We start from the raw sequence: 6,000 nt of genomic DNA, 5'->3' as shown, positions 1-6,000 counted from the left end.
GGAGAGCTGCGGGCCTCCAGCCAGCGAGCACGGACGGCCTCCGAGAAGCCATTCTGGTTGAGCCAGAACGTCTCGAATCTGAACCTGGGGGCGACGGGAGGGCGTTTGTCCTGAGAAGAGAGCAGCAGGGGGACATGGTCCGAGCCAATACGAGTAATGGCTCGGAGGGAGGCGAGGGGGCAGCGCAACTCCCACTCAGGCGTGACCAGGACGCGGTCCAGGACGGAGCGGGTCAGGTCGGCCTGGCGATTGGTCCAGGTGAATCTGGCACCAATCCTATCTAATTCCCGCAGACCGAGGTCAGCGATGCAGTCGTTGAACATCTGCATCCGCGGGAAGTTTACCCGGTCGTTGTTTTTGTCCTCCGCAAATCGGAGTAGGTTGAAGTCGCCGCCCACGACGACCGATAGGCGGGCGGCAGACACCTTATTCTTGAGCTCATCAAGGAAAGCTGCCGACCGACGGTGGTCGGCAGGGCCATAAACTATGATGATCTTCCATTTGAAGTTCAGCGCCCTCTCGAAAATCTCCATGCTGACAAAAAACTCCCCCCGGTCCATGCTGCCCACCTCAAAGGTGGCATCCTTCACACCTAAGAGGATGCCACCAGAGTGACCGGCAATCCCACTAGAAGGGAGCCAGTGCCAGGCAAATAGGTGGGGACTAAGGCGGTCGAGCTCGGACAAGGTGAACTCAGTGCGCATGGTCTCTTGAATTGCAACAATGTCGATTCGCTCATCGTGCATGTACTCGATGAGCTGGCGGCGGCGGCCATCTTGGCCGAAACCGTGGATATTCCAAAAAAGGGTCCGCATTAAACCACCATGGAGGGGCTGCTTGACCCCAGGACTCGTGAGGCGCTTTGGGCGCGAAGGGCAGCGGTGCGGGACCGGGTGCGACCGCGGATCTCCAGGGGAGCGGGCGCGGCCTGCCTGGCCGGCAAGGTGGGGGGGGCGTCTGCCCCGGATGCTGGGTTAGCAAAGCGGGCACGAGTTTCCGCCAACCGCCCATCGAGGACCTCCCGAGCTTGGAGAGCCGCGATTTGGACTAAGGGGGGATCGACCTCCCCCCTAAACACTATATCGGAATCAGCCGCGACCTTGGCGAGATGCCCGAGAGGAATAGATTCCAAAGCAGAGAACGAACATGTAGCAGAACTGGCAGGAATGACTGGAGTACCTGGCTCAAGGTTGTGCGCGCGGAGCTCAGCCCGCTCGGAGATGGGCAAAGCAGGAGAGCCCGCGGGACGCGAGGCGTCAATGCGGGCACTGCGCCGAGACGACGTCACCGGGGTCGACGTCGAGCGGCCCCGCCTGGCATAAGTCGAGGAGCGAGGCGGGGGAGGCAGAGCGGCCAGTGGAGTCGCCAAGGCGGCGTCCAGTCCGCACCCACCACAGACCTAGGGGGAGGGAGAGGAGGCACGCCGAGGCGAGGCTGGCGGGGGCGCCACCCCAGCGGTGCGGACGTGGTGGCCGATGGCGACGGCCCGGAGGGAACCAAGGTGGCCATCTTGGGTCGTGGCCAAGGCAAGACCACAGATGTAGGAGCCGGGGACGTCATAGGGGGAGGAGACGCGGCCTGAGTGTCGAGGAGCGCGAGGGGCAGGACAGCCCCAGAGGCATGAGGGTCCCCGGAAGACGGAGACGGCAACAGGGCAGAGGATGACGCCAGCTGAGCGACCGGCGAGCGTGGGGAGGAGGCAGGGATGACCACGAGACCCACACTGGAGGTGTCGCTAGGCTCAGTCTCCCCGGCGGGTGGCGACGGAGGCACCGGAAGTAGCCCCTCAGGTAGAGCAGCGAGGGACCTCCCGGTCTGCTGCCCCCCCAAGGTCGAGGAAGAGGGGGGGGCAGAGGCAAGGGGGAGCGGGAGGGGCTGTCCTCCGATCCGTCATCATCGTCTGAGTGATCGGGGCGGGGGTGGCGGCGACCATTGTAGTCGTCCTGCGGGCCTGGGTGACCACCAGGAGGAGGGCCGTCGTCGGAGAAGCGGGGGCGCCCCACATGGTTGGGCGGCTCGGGGGCGATGCGGAGGTCGAATCCTTGATCATTGAAGAATACCCGGACCGTGGCATTTGACCTTGACTCGAACCTCCTCCTCCTTGCGGAGGGAAAGCTCATCGACCACCACCACCTTCCCCAAGATCCGGGACATGCGACGGATGGTGCGCTCAGACCTCGCGATGTCCGGGAGCCCGAAGATGAGGATCCAAGCCGTGTCCAGGACGGCCACAGCCTTCAGGTCAAGGATCGGCTCGGAGATGTCGACGACAAGCTTGTTGAGGGCGAGAGTGATCTGGTCGCTGCAAGTGGCGTATCCGTGGCTGAGAGCGTCGGGGAAGACCACAAAAAACTCAGTGCCGGAGATGGGAGTAACCGCCCACTCCCACTGCCGGTGGTACAGATGGTTGAGCTCCGCCTCGATCATCTCGGGGGAAGCCACACCATCAATCACCGTGACCACGGCCTGGAGGGAAGGGGGCGGGGGCGAGTCGTCAGGGACCTCGATATGGAAGAACCCCAACCCCTCAATCCCATGCCCGTACATCCGCAGCTTGTCGGGAACTGGCTTGTCGGGGCAGAGTAGGGCGGGGTGGCCGGGATCCTTGCAAATGTAGCAGCAGGCGGAGTTGGAGCAGTCAATCTGAGAATGTCCCACCGTACCACAGTTGAAGCAAGTGGGTCGGGTGGCGTCGGACACGGGGGCCGCAGGCGAGGGGTTCACGCGGCTAGCATGGTTCTGAGCGGCACGCCCCTGGCCCCTTCTCTTCTTCTTCTTGGCCGGGCCCTGGCGGCCGCGTTGCTGCTGTCCACCACCCACACCCCCCGCGGCCGGCGGAGCGGCCGAAGTAGCGTGGGGAGGGACATACTTTCGGGATGGGGCCGCGTCCACCGGAGCGGCGGGGCGGGGCGCTGGTGCCGGGTCGAGGAGGGGCGCTAGTGCCGGGGTGAGGGGGAGCGTGCGCGGCGACGAGAAGGGGAGGGGGAGTGGCGGCGAGGAGGCGGGGAACGCGACCGGCCACGCCAATCGGACCTGCCAGGCGAGCGGGGAGCCTCGCGGCGGTCGTCACGGCCAGACGGGCGGGGGGCGTCACGGTCCCGTCCTCTCAGCTCACGGCGGAGGTCCTCCTCGCACTGAAGGGCGTCCGGGGAAGGATGGGGAGTGTCCCGGCGGTCGTCCAGCTGTCGCTTGCGCCTGGCCTCCCCATCGTCCCAGTCCCGTGTCATGGGCGGTGGGCGCGAGCAGGAGGGGGCGGCAGCGGCGCTGGGGAGGAGGGGAAGGGGCGCAGGCACGAGCGGGAGCCGATTTTCAGTCGAGGGGGAGCAGGTGGCGGCTGCAGGGGATTGGGGGCGGAGAGGAAAGCCATAGGGTAGCCAAATGCTGGAAGCGGGGGTGGTGGGCCTAGGGCAGGGACATGGCCCAGCAATGATGGGCTGGCCTACCACAGCCGCGCTAGCCGGGACCGGGTCCAGCGCGCGACGGGCCGGGTTGCCACACCTCCCCACATTGGCCACCGGGTCACGGCCCAGGACGCCAGGGCCCAGGGAGCGGGGCGGGGTACCTGCTCGGAGGGTTTCCCCTCGACGAGCGGGCGCCGCCGCCGCCGGCTCCGCCGCCGCCGGCTCCGCGGCCGCGGGGAAGCATGGCACGAACGGCCGGACGCGGCGGAGTGGCCATGAGGCTTGGAACTGAAGACCGGAGGATCCAAAACGCGCAATGAATGGTCAAAACGGGGAGCTGCGGGTGGGGAAGGCAGGGTCGGGCGCCACGGACGTGGAGCCTGGGCAGGGGCAGGCGGCCGCCGGGCCAGTGGTCGGAGGAGATGGGGAGGAAGAGGCCGGGGAGGGCCTCCACGAGGCGCGGGCAGGTCCAAGCTTGGACCGCCCGGCGACGCCCCACGAGCGGGTCCGGCTCCGGCGAGCACCAGCACGTCCCAAGACCCGGCCTTTAACACTGGACCCCGGCCACCGCGGCGGCAGCCCCCGCGAGCCCGAGTCGGAGCCTCGCTCGAGGGAGGCAGGACATGGGGCCACGCTGGGCGGTGCGGCTACGGCGGCTAGAGCCAGGCAGCGGGGTGGGGAGGGAGGGGCTGGCGAGCGGGGCGGCTCGGGGTCCGATTCCTCGTCCACGAGATCCGACCACCGGGGCGGAGGCAGTGAGGGGCTCCGGCGGTAGGGCTCAGGTCCAGGGGCCGGCGGCGAGGCCAGGGCCGGAGCGGAGAAGGGGGCGGCGGCGGAGGTGGCCGCGGCCGGCGAGGGCGCGGGCGGGTCGCCCGAGCAGGGAGTCGCAGGAGCCATCCCGGTCCACCCCTTTCTCGTCGTGTAGGATTCCTTGATGGCCTCACAATACAATGTTACAGTACATGTATACAAAGGCTACGTGTATATACAGTCTAACATGGAGGAGGGAGGGGATGGAGGAGGGAGCTAGGGAGGGAGGGGGCGACGGCGGCAGCAGCTGGCGGCAATGCGGCAGCGGCGGACGCGGGTTGCGGGGGAGAGTGGGTGGAGTGGAGAGGGGAGAGTGAGGGATGGCCGGGCCGGGTGGAGAAGATAGGATGGCTTTAGCAGTACGCTCTTTACGGCAAAGCGCTACTGCTAAGCCCAATAGCAGTAGCGCGTTAACTAAACAGACACTATTGCTATAACTAGTTTGGTGGCAAGGTCGTACTACTACTATGTGTGCTTCGTTGACGTGCGCTACTGCTAAGTAATAGTAACGCCTTATTTTAAACCATGCTGCTGATAAAACTCTGTGTACAAGGTTTTCCCTAGTAGTGAAAGTCTAGGTCTACATCTTCGAAAAATAATTTCTCTTGAGAATCTTTGCTGTGTGCATTTGTAACCCTACCCCTTTTCCCTTGCGTCTATTCTTAATCACAGGAAAATGCAGTCCGTTGAAGATTCTGCCCAACCAATGGGTCACACTGACTGAGAAGAAGAGAACATTTTCTCATACAAGGTTGTCTTGAAGACGTAATCAGCCGAACAATACTCTAAATACAAAATTTTAGTATTTCAAACATAGTTTCGGCCCTTTAGATGAGATCGGATGATGATGATTCAATCATGAAAGTTTCTCATTTTGACGATATGACACTTTCTCGTATTGAGAACTTTTCTATTTGTGACCATCTTAATCAAGTTTTTGACTATGCCCAAATCTAGTGTCAACACACACGAGGCTTGGTTAGAACACCATTAGAACACTCAGCAGAAGTAGGATATTACCTCTAAGATAGAGGGCCCAAACCTAGTAGATATTTCTCTTGTGAATCCTGTTCCTAGATTCTCCACGCCCACCTTGTTTCACAAAATCCCCAATTCATGAGTATAGCCGTGAAATACCTGCGACCTTTCGACAAAAGAAAATGAATTATTTTATTACCACATAATAACACTCTACTCACTAGCCTATTTATAACAAGTTCACCTCTCCCTATCCGTCATCTTCTTCCCCATCCGCACCACACCACGACAAGCTTGCTGCCGCTGGCGCACCCCCAATCATCGCTGCTTCAAGCACCTCACGTAGCTGTTATGAGTAGAAATTGCACCACTATAGAGGGCAGCCGGTGCCGCTCGAAGCTCGCCGGTGTTTTTGCTGCGAGGAAGCTGAAGACTGCTATGAGCGATTGCAAGCACCTGGTGTAGGAACGACGACCAGGCCGGGCTATGAATGGCGATCACTAGGGCTGCAAGCGATGACCCATGGTGCTACAACAACACTGAGTGGTGCTGCAAGCCATGTCGAATGGACCAGGGGGGGGGGGGGGGGGAGCGGGCTTCCTACAACCATGGTGAGGCGATGCTGTGCTGCAAGCAGTGGTGGGACGGTGGTGCTGCTGCGAGGAGGGACCAGGGGTGCTGAGATGGGCGGTCGGCCGGTCGGCACTGCCACTAAGCAGGAGTCTTGGTGCGCCGGCAATAATGACGGTACGAGAGCGAGGGCGAGTGGCAACAAAGACATTGCAGAAATCTTTGTGGTGACACTGCACAT

This window comes from Triticum urartu, chromosome 6A, assembly GCF_056163025.1.
Source record: "Triticum urartu cultivar PI428250 chromosome 6A, HENAU_Tu73, whole genome shotgun sequence".
NCBI lineage: Eukaryota > Viridiplantae > Streptophyta > Magnoliopsida > Poales > Poaceae > Triticum > Triticum urartu.
This window is presented reverse-complemented; position numbering follows the sequence as displayed.